We start from the raw sequence: 14,729 nt of genomic DNA, 5'->3' as shown, positions 1-14,729 counted from the left end.
TGCGAGTTTGGTCGAATTTTCATGATAAGCCATAGTCTGTCCATCCATCTGTCAGCAGGTCAACACTTCATACAATAGCTATCAATTCCTTAAATCCATTAACCTGAAATTTAAATCAAGATTAGAATTGACGAAAGAAACTTTTTTAAGGTCCCTTTTAATTTTGACGATTTAAAGTTTTGTTATTCCAGAGTTATTAGACTTTATTCATGGAAACTAGACATTTACTCAAAAGTTTAAGCTGGTTCTCGGCTGACTACTACACTTTGTTTGAGTGTAGCGTAATACAAGCGGATTCCAGTTTAAAGTTGTACAAGAACTCAACTTTGCTTCGATAATTTAAAAAAAAATTGTATCACAAGGCTAGATTTTATCAAAAAAGCTCACTTTTGTCATCCCAGAGTTATGGGACTTAGTTTCTTCATACCACATACTTAATCCAGTATGCTTGGATTGATTTCCTTTTCTTTTTGCGCTGTTGTTGGGATTGATAAAAGGAGGCTCCCGTTCAATTTAAATTTTTAATAAAATGTGTTTGTCGTTACAGAATAACAGTATTTAAGTAAATTTTTCACATGTTGTACCATTTTATGAGTATGTTTGGACAGATTTACTGGGAAATTTATATAATTGAATGAATTGGTTAAAGTAAGATACCTTTTGATTTTTAAAATGTTTGATTAATTTTGTCATCCCAGAGTTATAGAAATTTAACGGTCATATGTAAGAATTTTTTTTACACGTCATTCACTAGCTCTAGTACAAGTTGATTAAATTACTACAAATTTTACACTGTTGTTAGGATTAGTGAATGCAAGCTTGCTTTTGATTTTTAAAATTTTGTTGTTTGTTCCAGAATTATAAGACATTTTAACAGGAGTAGTAATGGAAATTTTCATATACTGATGGATATCCTCATACAAGTTTTCTACAGAGCCATTTTACTTATTCTGATCAGATGCCTTCTAAATATTCCATTTTATTCTGTCAACAATTTCAACATGCACAATAATCTGTTGGCTTGAGAAAATAAGAATAGTTCAAAAATAGATAAAACTTTACGCAATTTATGTTTTTAACTACAGGTACTTACAACTTACAACTCCCGTTAGCGCCATGTGTCGTAACTACAGTACTTAACGATCGCATATCAAAAGGGCATGACAACTACATGTATTGCTATCACTTAGCATCCATAGTTTGTAAACATTTAAATAACCTCTCTGAAAATACTGTAAACAAGTATAACCTAAATTTGTTTCAAATTATTATTAACATATCATTTTTAGTTTTTATACAAGTGGCAGATCCAGGGTTTGAGAAATTAATGAAGCGTAACTTTTCGTAAAGATAAAAATAGGGGCATTTGACACTGCTTACCTATATTCTATCACAAGCTATGATACAGTCAACCATACAAAATAGCCACCGTCACAATAACATAAATAAAGAGAATATAGGTGCACAACATACAAAATATATTTCATATGGCTAGCTATTCTTTGAAATAGAATATGTAATAGTGTTTTTGAAGTATTTACTTATTCAAGTTACTATAATTCCCTTCCAGTTGGCCTGCTTTAGACTTGATTTCAGTTCTGACAAACAAATAAGAAGATGTGGTATGATTGCCAATGAGAACTCTCCACTGGAGACCAAATGACGTAGAAGTTAACAACTATAGGTCACTAATGAGCAAACCCATACTGCATAGTAACCTAGAAATGGCCCCAACATGAAAAATGTAAATTAATTCAAACGAGAAAACTAAGATTATTAAATGATATTTCCTCAATTGATGACTAAATGTAAAGTAACAGACAATTTGAAACCTACATTGCAAACCAATGGACGTAATAGAAAAAAAGACAAAAATAGTGCCTTCTTCAATTTCGAAAAAAATCCATAATTTTACAATTTATTGACACATATAGTTATTTATAAAGGGGTTAAATAACTATGGATTCATCTTTTCGTGACATTTGAATGAATATTTACTTTTAAAACAGAAACTCTTCCAATTTCTAAATCTACCGCACATGCAAAGAAAAATCTATAAAAAATGAGTCCCTACTTTAAAATGGGTACACATTTTTGCCTTGAATTTGAACACCCCTGTTTTTTTTACGAATTTCGATGCCAAATCCTAGCGAGAATAGCACTATGTAATTTGTTTTAGAAAATCGAAGGATATGTATATTTTTGTACCCATTTTGAAAAGGAAATATTTTTTTCATATTCAAATTAAATCGGCATCTTTTCAGGCCATTACAAAGATCATGTGTGTTAAACCATGTACATATAGGGGTACGACAGGGATAAGGGAACCTGAAAATGATGGTACCGGAAGCGAGAAAAGAGAGGGAGTACAAATAGGGATATGCTGGAATGATTCTTTGGCCTATTTTTGGCCACGGATTTGAGTGTTATGCCATCTAGGACACAGATTTGAGGAAAGCACTCGGATTTGAGGCCGGACATACATTTGACTCTTACTTACATATATTTCTCTGCATAAACCTCCATTAGGAGAGAAAGTGACACTAATAAGATATAAAACAAATAACACAATATTCATGTCACTGAGCGAACTGACGAAAAAAATCACCTTGTCTTTTAAAAGAGAGAAAATGTTTTGCAAATTGGTAAAACATAGGTGACGCATAAAAACTGAAAACTTTTTTTCTGCTCACAGTTCAGTTCGAATTCGGTTTCGCATGACAGTAACAGAAACAAAAATCTTCATCAGCAAAGGAACCAAGAAAAGCACTAAATGTGATCGGGTTTATACATGTATAGTAACTCCCAACAGAATTCGTCACAAGAAGATTGCATGAATACACGGTTCAGTGAAAAAATTACCACATTTATCACATATATGAATATCGACACTGACGCTTCCACCTATGTCTAGCACGACAGGTACCCTTTTTGAGATGGGGTCATCTCAAGGTGTACAAAGAGCACAGCCATTAAAGAAGACATGACACGATTTCAATTATTGTTCCAAAATGTTTTTTTATACATAACTTTCCCCCAAACTACACCGATAACAGTATAAATGTCAAATATTTGGTAAAATATGTATGTAAATGCATCGATCTATGGACCTGATAAATATGCATATATATTTCCATCCCGGAAGTCACTCATAAAGTGGCTGCTACGTCACTGATTGTGCAACATGTCCCTCCGAGTTGTTTAAAAAAACTACATAGGTCAAACCAATAATAATACTTTATTTCCAAAAGCAATACAGCTTATAGGTTGCAATTCTGTAAATATAGACAATGCAATTTCCCATAGGAACTCCCTTTGCGGCTAAAACTGTGACACTTTTACTATGAAGTTTCGTGAAAAATTATATCCCAGAACGGAAAGTTTATATGCACTACTATTTTATTCAAAGGTCAAAATATAGGGCTGTGCGGCATATTTTCAACATTTATATGCCCTGAACTTCTAAGAGTTTAAACTTATACTAAAATTCTATACTACCCTTACCTTCATATTTGGACCTCCTAAGAATTAAAATTTAGGCGCTACCATATTTTTCTATACTGGTTACATTCCCAAGTGATGTCTCTATGAGATGAAACACAGAGATCATTAATGGGAACCAGTACATTAACAAATTAACATATCTATGAATATTATATATCTCCCCAAAAGAGGCGTGGTTTGAGAAACAGCTGTATTTACAAAGTGCAACCTATACAAACATTTATTCAAATAGAAAACCTTCTAAAAACACTTTTTCTCACAACAATACTTATTTATCAGAATTATAGCCTTAAGGAAATCACTGCATATACTCTAAGTTTCCTTTTACAGTACATTTTATACCCCTACCCCTGTTTCAGTTTTTTAAAGAATTTGAAAACAAGACTTTAACCATTGCCAGCTTACCCTATGTGCATGTTTTCTGACATGAAATGTCTAAAACATGTTTGAAACTATTCTGATAACAAATTGAAAGCATTTTAGAATACTATAAATGTATTGTTTAGAAGTTAATCATTCCAACATTCAAGATTATACAAAGTATCCAATACTGCTTGTGTCTCCAGTCCACATCTTACTGTATGCCTATTTGTCAATGAAAGTTCACTATTTCTGTCTCAAATGGTCAGTTAAGAATTCTTGTCACAACAGCATCATCTCTAACCATATAACTAACATAAGTTAGTTAATGTATGAACTAGAAGTGTCTAAACAAAGCCATATTTGCAAAATTGTATTTAAGAAGATATCAGTCTGGTGCATAAATTCACTAAAAGTTTGATAGAAATGACTGCTTACATCTTATTTTTGCATAACTTTCCAGCACAGTTATTGTTTTGTTTACAAAAGACCTTGAAAATAATAAAATCATAGCATTTACAAGTTAAATTATCTGTTTTATGACCCAGGGTAGGCATTTTTTTCTGTTTTTTGCCCCCTGGGGCCTCACATTTCCTAAATATTTTCCTTGTTTCTAGCAATGTGGAGTATTTAGTATATATTTAGGATAGAACACACTATTGTAAGTTTTATTGAGGTCTTTTTGTAATTCTAGCTTGTACTTTTTAATGCCGCGGTCACAAAAAAACACATTTAGGTGTTACGGCTTACTTTTGGGTTATCGACAGGACAAAAATAACCCAACAAAATTATTTAGGAAGGATCAATGAGTTGCAATGACTGCGAAGAGTAAATATAAACACTTCTAAACAATTTAAATCACAAATAGGCATATATTGTGAATTTATTTTGAATTCAGGGCTTTAAGTAAACCATGCATACTGTAAACTGTGAATTTATGCTGAGTCATCATAGTTAAGGCTCAGGATTTTCTCAATCTTCATGAAAAATTTATAAAACTTCATATTTGAGTTAAATTCTTTAAAATCTCTGAGATAAACCAGATTTTGTGAAATTCTGTATGTTCTATTTTTTAACCCTATATACAAACATTTATTCAAATAGAAAACCTTCTTAAAACACTTTTTCTCACAACAATACTTATTTATCAGAATTATAGCATTAAGGAAATCACTGCATATACTCTAAGTTTCCTTTTACAGTACATTTTATACCCCTACCCCTTTTTCAGTTTTTTAAAGAATTTGAAAACAAGACTTTAACCATTGCCAGCTTACCCTATGTGCATGTTTTCTGACATGAAATGTCTAAAACATGTTTGAAACTATTCTGATAACAAATTGAAAGCATTTTAGAATACTATAAATGTATTGTTTAGAAGTTAATCATTCCAACATTCAAGATTATGAGTTGCAATGACTGCGAAGAGTAAATATAAACACTTCTAAACAATTTAAATCACAAATAGGCATATATTGTGAATTTATTTTGAATTCAGGGCTTTAAGTAAACCATGCATACTGTAAACTGTGAATTTATGCTGAGTCATCATAGTTAAGGCTCAGGATTTTCTCAATCTTCATGAAAAATTTATAAAACTTCATATTTGAGTTAAATTTTTTAAAATCTCTGAGATAAACCAGATTTTGTGAAATTCTGTATGTTCTATTTTTTAACCCTATATACAAACATTTATTCAAATAGAAAACCTTCTAAAAACACTTTTTCTCACAACAATACTTATTTATCAGAATTATAGCATTAAGGAAATCAATGCATATACTCTAAGTTTCCTTTTACAGTACATTTTATACCCCTACCCCTGTTTCAGTTTTTAAAGAATTTGAAAACAAGACTTTAACCATTGCCAGCTTACCCTATGTGCATGTTTTCTGACATGAAATGTCTAAAACATGTTTGAAACTATTCTGATAACAAATTGAAAGCATTTTAGAATACTATAAATGTATTGTTTAGAAGTTAATCATTCCAACATTCAAGATTATACAAAGTATCCAATCCTGCTTGTGTCTCCAGTCCACATCTTACTGTATGCCTATTTGTCAATGAAAGTTCACAATTTCTGTCTCAAATGGTCAGTTAAGAATTCATGTCACAACAGCATCATCTCTAACCATATAACTAACATAAGTTAGTTAATGTATGAACTAGAAGTGTCTAAACAAAGCCATATTTGCAAAATTGTATTTAAGAAGATATCAGTCTGGTGCATAAATTCACTAAAAGTTTGATAGAAATGACTGCTTACATCTTATTTTTGCATAACTTTCCAGCACAGTTATTGTTTTGTTTACAAAAGACCTTGAAAATAATAAAATCATAGCATTTACAAGTTAAATTATCTGTTTTATGACCCAGGGTAGGCATTTTTTTCTGTTTTTTGCCCCCTGGGGCCTCACATTTCCTAAATATTTTCCTTGTTTCTAGCAATGTGGAGTATTTAGTATATATTTAGGATAGAACACACTATTGTAAGTTTTATTGAGGTCTTTTTGTAATTCTAGCTTGTACTTTTTAATGCCGCGGTCACAAAAAAACACATTTAGGTGTTACGGCTTACTTTTGGGTTATCGACAGGACAAAAATAACCCAACAAAATTATTTAGGAAGGATCAATGAGTTGCAATGACTGCGAAGAGTAAATATAAACACTTCTAAACAATTTAAATCACAAAAAGGCATATATTGTGAATTTATTTTGAATTCAGGGCTTTAAGTAAACCATGCATACTGTAAACTGTGAATTTATGCTGAGTCATCATAGTTAAGGCTCAGGATTTTCTCAATCTTCATGAAAAATTTAAAAAACTTCATATTTGAGTTAAATTCTTTAAAATCTCTGAGATAAACCAGATTTTGTGAAATTCTGTATGTTCTATTTTTTAACCCTATATACAAACATTTATTCAAATAGAAAACCTTCTTAAAACACTTTTTCTCACAACAATACTTATTTATCAGAATTATAGCATTAAGGAAATCACTGCATATACTCTAAGTTTCCTTTTACAGTACATTTTATACCCCTACCCCTTTTTCAGTTTTTTAAAGAATTTGAAAACAAGACTTTAACCATTGCCAGCTTACCCTATGTGCATGTTTTCTGACATGAAATGTCTAAAACATGTTTGAAACTATTCTGATAACAAATTGAAAGCATTTTAGAATACTATAAATGTATTGTTTAGAAGTTAATCATTCCAACATTTAAGATTATGAGTTGCAATGACTGCGAAGAGTAAATATAAACACTTCTAAACAATTTAAATCACAAATAGGCATATATTGTGAATTTATTTTGAATTCAGGGCTTTAAGTAAACCACGCATACTGTAAACTGTGAATTTATGCTGAGTCATCATAGTTAAGGCTCAGGATTTTCTCAATCTTCATGAAAAATTTATAAAACTTCATATTTGAGTTAAATTCTTTAAAATCTCTGAGATAAACCAGATTTTGTGAAATTCTGTATGTTCTATTTTTTAACCCTATATACAAACATTTATTCAAATAGAAAACCTTCTAAAAACACTTTTTCTCACAACAATACTTATTTATCAGAATTATAGCATTAAGGAAATCACTGCATATACTCTAAGTTTCCTTTTACAGTACATTTTATACCCCTACCCCTGTTTCAGTTTTTAAAGAATTTGAAAACAAGACTTTAACCATTGCCAGCTTACCCTATGTGCATGTTTTCTGACATGAAATGTCTAAAACATGTTTGAAACTATTCTGATAACAAATTGAAAGCATTTTAGAATACTATAAATGTATTGTTTAGAAGTTAATCATTCCAACATTCAAGATTATACAAAGTATCCAATCCTGCTTGTGTCTCCAGTCCACATCTTACTGTATGCCTATTTGTCAATGAAAGTTCACAATTTCTGTCTCAAATGGTCAGTTAAGAATTCATGTCACAACAGCATCATCTCTAACCATATAACTGACATAAGTTAGTTAATGTATGAACTAGAAGTGTCTAAACAAAGCCATATTTGCAAAATTGTATTTAAGAAGATATCAGTCTGGTGCATAAATTCACTAAAAGTTTGATAGAAATGACTGCTTACATCTTATTTTTGCATAACTTTCCAGCACAGTTATTGTTTTGTTTACAAAAGACCTTGAAAATAATAAAATCATAGCATTTACAAGTTAAATTATCTGTTTTATGACCCAGGGTAGGCATTTTTTTCTGTTTTTTGCCCCCTGGGGCCTCACATTTCCTAAATATTTTCCTTGTTTCTAGCAATGTGGAGTATTTAGTATATATTTAGGATAGAACACACTATTGTAAGTTTTATTGAGGTCTTTTCGTAATTCTAGCTTGTACTTTTTAATGCCGCGGTCACAAAAAAACACATTTAGGTGTTACGGCTTACTTTTGGGTTATCGACAGGACAAAAATAACCCAACAAAATTATTTAGGAAGGATCAATGAGTTGCAATGACTGCGAAGAGTAAATATAAACACTTCTAAACAATTTAAATCACAAATAGGCATATATTGTGAATTTATTTTGAATTCAGGGCTTTAAGTAAACCATGCATACTGTAAACTGTGAATTTATGCTGAGTCATCATAGTTAAGGCTCAGGATTTTCTCAATCTTCATGAAAAATTTATAAAACTTCATATTTGAGTTAAATTCTTTAAAATCTCTGAGATAAACCAGATTTTGTGAAATTCTGTATGTTCTATTTTTTAACCCTATATACAAACATTTATTCAAATAGAAAACCTTCTTAAAACACTTTTTCTCACAACAATACTTATTTATCAGAATTATAGCATTAAGGAAATCACTGCATATACTCTAAGTTTCCTTTTACAGTACATTTTATACCCCTACCCCTTTTTCAGTTTTTTAAAGAATTTGAAAACAAGACTTTAACCATTGCCAGCTTACCCTATGTGCATGTTTTCTGAAATGAAATGTCTAAAACATGTTTGAAACTATTCTGATAACAAATTGAAAGCATTTTAGAATACTATAAATGTATTGTTTAGAAGTTAATCATTCCAACATTCAAGATTATGAGTTGCAATGACTGCGAAGAGTAAATATAAACACTTCTAAACAATTTAAATCACAAATAGGCATATATTGTGAATTTATTTTGAAATCAGGGCTTTAAGTAAACCATGCATACTGTAAACTGTGAATATATGCTGAGTCATCATAGTTAAGGCTCAGGATTTTCTCAATCTTCATGAAAAATTTATAAAACTTCATATTTGAGTTAAATTCTTTAAAATCTCTGAGATAAACCAGATTTTGTGAAATTCTGTATGTTCTATTTTTTAACCCTATATACAAACATTTATTCAAATAGAAAACCTTCTAAAAACACTTTTTCTCACAACAATACTTATTTATCAGAATTATAGCATTAAGGAAATCAATGCATATACTCTAAGTTTCCTTTTACAGTACATTTTATACCCCTACCTCTGTTTCAGTTTTTAAAGAATTTGAAAACAAGACTTTAACCATTGCCAGCTTACCCTATGTGCATGTTTTCTGACATGAAATGTCTAAAACATGTTTGAAACTATTCTGATAACAAATTGAAAGCATTTTAGAATACTATAAATGTATTGTTTAGAAGTTAATCATTCCAACATTCAAGATTATGAGTTGCAATGACTGCGAAGAGTAAATATAAACACTTCTAAACAATTTAAATCACAAATAGGCATATATTGTGAATTTATTTTGAATTCAGGGCTTTAAGTAAACCATGCATACTGTAAACTGTGAATATATGCTGAGTCATCATAGTTAAGGCTCAGGATTTTCTCAATCTTCATGAAAAATTTATAAAACTTCATATTTGAGTTAAATTCTTTAAAATCTCTGAGATAAACCAGATTTTGTGAAATTCTGTATGTTCTATTTTTTAACCCTATATACAAACATTTATTCAAATAGAAAACCTTCTAAAAACACTTTTTCTCACAACAATACTTATTTATCAGAATTATAGCATTAAGGAAATCAATACATATACTCTAAGTTTCCTTTTACAGTACATTTTATACCCCTACCCCTGTTTCAGTTTTTAAAGAATTTGAAAACAAGACTTTAACCATTGCCAGCTTACCCTATGTGCATGTTTTCTGACATGAAATGTCTAAAACATGTTTGAAACTATTCTGATAACAAATTGAAAGCATTTTAGAATACTATAAATGTATTGTTTAGAAGTTAATCATTCCAACATTCAAGATTATACAAAGTATCCAATCCTGCTTGTGTCTCCAGTCCACATCTTACTGTATGCCTATTTGTCAATGAAAGTTCACAATTTCTGTCTCAAATGGTCAGTTAAGAATTCATGTCACAACAGCATCATCTCTAACCATATAACTGACATAAGTTAGTTAATGTATGAACTAGAAGTGTCTAAACAAAGCCATATTTGCAAAATTGTATTTAAGAAGATATCAGTCTGGTGCATAAATTCACTAAAAGTTTGATAGAAATGACTGCTTACATCTTATTTTTGCATAACTTTCCAGCACAGTTATTGTTTTGTTTACAAAATACCTTGAAAATAATAAAATCATAGCATTTACAAGTTAAATTATCTGTTTTATGACCCAGGGTAGGCATTTTTTTCTGTTTTTTGCCCCCTGGGGCCTCACATTTCCTAAATATTTTCCTTGTTTCTAGCAATGTGGAGTATTTAGTATATATTTAGGATAGAACACACTATTGTAAGTTTTATTGAGGTCTTTTTGTAATTCTAGCTTGTACTTTTTAATGCCGCGGTCACAAAAAAACACATTTAGGTGTTACGGCTTACTTTTGGGTTATCGACAGGACAAAAATAACCCAACAAAATTATGTAGGAAGGATCAATGAGTTGCAATGACTGCGAAGAGTAAATATAAACACTTCTAAACAATTTAAATCACAAATAGGCATATATTGTGAATTTATTTTGAATTCAGGGCTTTAAGTAAACCATGCATACTGTAAACTGTGAATTTATGCTGAGTCATCATAGTTAAGGCTCAGGATTTTCTCAATCTTCATGAAAAATTTATAAAACTTCATATTTGAGTTAAATTCTTTAAAATCTCTGAGATAAACCAGATTTTGTGAAATTCTGTATGTTCTATTTTTTAACCCTATATACAAACATTTATTCAAATAGAAAACCTTCTTAAAACACTTTTTCTCACAACAATACTTATTTATCAGAATTATAGCATTAAGGAAATCACTGCATATACTCTAAGTTTCCTTTTACAGTACATTTTATACCCCTACCCCTTTTTCAGTTTTTTAAAGAATTTGAAAACAAGACTTTAACCATTGCCAGCTTACCCTATGTGCATGTTTTCTGACATGAAATGTCTAAAACATGTTTGAAACTATTCTGATAACAAATTGAAAGCATTTTAGAATACTATAAATGTATTGTTTAGAAGTTAATCATTCCAACATTCAAGATGATGAGTTGCAATGACTGCGAAGAGTAAATATAAACACTTCTAAACAATTTAAATCACAAATAGGCATATATTGTGAATTTATTTTGAATTCAGGGCTTTAAGTAAACCATGCATACTGTAAACTGTGAATATATGCTGAGTCATCATAGTTAAGGCTCAGGATTTTCTCAATCTTCATGAAAAATTTATAAAACTTCATATTTGAGTTAAATTCTTTAAAATCTCTGAGATAAACCAGATTTTGTGAAATTCTGTATGTTCTATTTTTTAACCCTATATACAAACATTTATTCAAATAGAAAACCTTCTAAAAACACTTTTTCTCACAACAATACTTATTTATCAGAATTATAGCATTAAGGAAATCACTGCATATACTCTAAGTTTCCTTTTACAGTACATATTATACCCCTAGCTTTGTTTCAGTTTTTAAAGAATTTGAAAACAAGACTTTAACCATTGTCAGCTTACCCTATGTGCATGTTTTCTGACATGAAATGTCTAAAACATGTTTGAAACTATTCTGATAACAAATTGAAAGCATTTTAGAATACTATAAATGTATTGTTTAGAAGTTAATCATTCCAACATTCAAGATTATACAAAGTATCCAATCCTGCTTGTGTCTCCAGTCCACATCTTACTGTATGCCTATTTGTCAATGAAAGTTCACAATTTCTGTCTCAAATGGTCAGTTAAGAATTCATGTCACAACAGCATCATCTCTAACCATATAACTAACATAAGTTAGTTAATGTATGAACTAGAAGTGTCTAAACAAAGCCATATTTGCAAAATTGTATTTAAGAAGATATCAGTCTGGTGCATAAATTCACTAAAAGTTTGATAGAAATGACTGCTTACATCTTATTTTTGCATAACTTTCCAGCACAGTTATTGTTTTGTTTACAAAAGACCTTGAAAATAATAAAATCATAGCATTTACAAGTTAAATTATCTGTTTTATGACCCAGGGTAGGCATTTTTTTCTGTTTTTTGCCCCCTGGGGCCTCACATTTCCTAAATATTTTCCTTGTTTCTAGCAATGTGGAGTATTTAGTATATATTTAGGATAGAACACACTATTGTAAGTTTTATTGAGGTCTTTTTGTAATTCTAGCTTGTACTTTTTAATGCCGCGGTCACAAAAAAACACATTTAGGTGTTACGGCTTACTTTTGGGTTATCGACAGGACAAAAATAACCCAACAAAATTATTTAGGAAGGATCAATGAGTTGCAATGACTGCGAAGAGTAAATATAAACACTTCTAAACAATTTAAATCACAAATAGGCATATATTGTGAATTTATTTTGAATTCAGGGCTTTAAGTAAACCATGCATACTGTAAACTGTGAATTTATGCTGAGTCATCATAGTTAAGGCTCAGGATTTTCTCAATCTTCATGAAAAATTTATAAAACTTCATATTTGAGTTAAATTCTTTAAAATCTCTGAGATAAACCAGATTTTGTGAAATTCTGTATGTTCTATTTTTTAACCCTATATACAAACATTTATTCAAATAGAAAACCTTCTTAAAACACTTTTTTCTCACAACAATACTTATTTATCAGAATTATAGCATTAAGGAAATCACTGCATATACTCTAAGTTTCCTTTTACAGTACATTTTATACCCCTACCCCTTTTTCAGTTTTTTAAAGAATTTGAAAACAAGACTTTAACCATTGCCAGCTTACCCTATGTGCAGGTTTTCTGACATGAAATGTCTAAAACATGTTTGAAACTATTCTGATAACAAATTGAAAGCATTTTAGAATACTATAAATGTATTGTTTAGAAGTTAATCATTCCAACATTCAAGATTATGAGTTGCAATGACTGCAAAGAGTAAATATAAACACTTCTAAACAATTTAAATCACAAATAGGCATATATTGTGAATTTATTTTGAATTCAGGGCTTTAAGTAAACCACGCATACTGTAAACTGTGAATTTATGCTGAGTCATCATAGTTAAGGCTCAGGATTTTCTCAATCTTCATGAAAAATTTATAAAACTTCATATTTGAGTTAAATTCTTTAAAATCTCTGAGATAAACCAGATTTTGTGAAATTCTGTATGTTCTATTTTTTAACCCTATATACAAACATTTATTCAAATAGAAAACCTTCTAAAAACACTTTTTCTCACAACAATACTTATTTATCAGAATTATAGCATTAAGGAAATCAATGCATATACTCTAAGTTTCCTTTTACAGTACATTTTATACCCCTACCCCTGTTTCAGTTTTTAAAGAATTTGAAAACAAGACTTTAACCATTGCCAGCTTACCCTATGTGCATGTTTTCTGACATGAAATGTCTAAAACATGTTTGAAACTATTCTGATAACAAATTGAAAGCATTTTAGAATACTATAAATGTATTGTTTAGAAGTTAATCATTCCAACATTCAAGATTATACAAAGTATCCAATCCTGCTTGTGTCTCCAGTCCACATCTTACTGTATGCCTATTTGTCAATGAAAGTTCACAATTTCTGTCTCAAATGGTCAGTTAAGAATTCATGTCACAACAGCATCATCTCTAACCATATAACTAACATAAGTTAGTTAATGTATGAACTAGAAGTGTCTAAACAAAGCCATATTTGCAAAATTGTATTTAAGAAGATATCAGTCTGGTGCATAAATTCACTAAAAGTTTGATAGAAATGACTGCTTACATCTTATTTTTGCATAACTTTCCAGCACAGTTATTGTTTTGTTTACAAAAGACCTTGAAAATAATAAAATCATAGCATTTACAAGTTAAATTATCTGTTTTATGACCCAGGGTAGGCATTTTTTCTGTTTTTTGCCCCCTGGGGCCTCACATTTCCTAAATATTTTCCTTGTTTCTAGCAATGTGGAGTATTTAGTATATATTTAGGATAGAACACACTATTGTAAGTTTTATTGAGGTCTTTTTGTAATTCTAGCTTGTACTTTTTAATGCCGCGGTCACAAAAAAACACATTTAGGTGTTACGGCTTACTTTTGGGTTATCGACAGGACAAAAATAACCCAACAAAATTATTTAGGAAGGATCAATGAGTTGCAATGACTGAGAAGAGTAAATATAAACACTTCTAAACAATTTAAATCACAAATAGGCATATATTGTGAATTTATTTTGAATTCAGGGCTTTAAGTAAACCATGCATACTGTAAACTGTGAATTTATGCTGAGTCATCATAGTTAAGGCTCAGGATTTTCTCAATCTTCATGAAAAATTTATAAAACTTCATATTTGAGTTAAATTCTTTAAAATCTCTGAGATAAAGCAGATTTTGTGAAATTCGGTATGTTCTATTTTTTAACCCTATATACAAACATTTATTCAAATAGAAAACCT

The sequence above is a fragment of the Mytilus californianus genome, unplaced genomic scaffold (assembly GCF_021869535.1).
Source record: "Mytilus californianus isolate M0D057914Y unplaced genomic scaffold, xbMytCali1.0.p SCAF_5, whole genome shotgun sequence".
NCBI classification, from domain to species: Eukaryota; Metazoa; Mollusca; class Bivalvia; order Mytilida; family Mytilidae; genus Mytilus; species Mytilus californianus.
The sequence above is the reverse complement of the archived record's forward strand: the minus strand, read 5'-3'. Positions refer to the sequence as shown.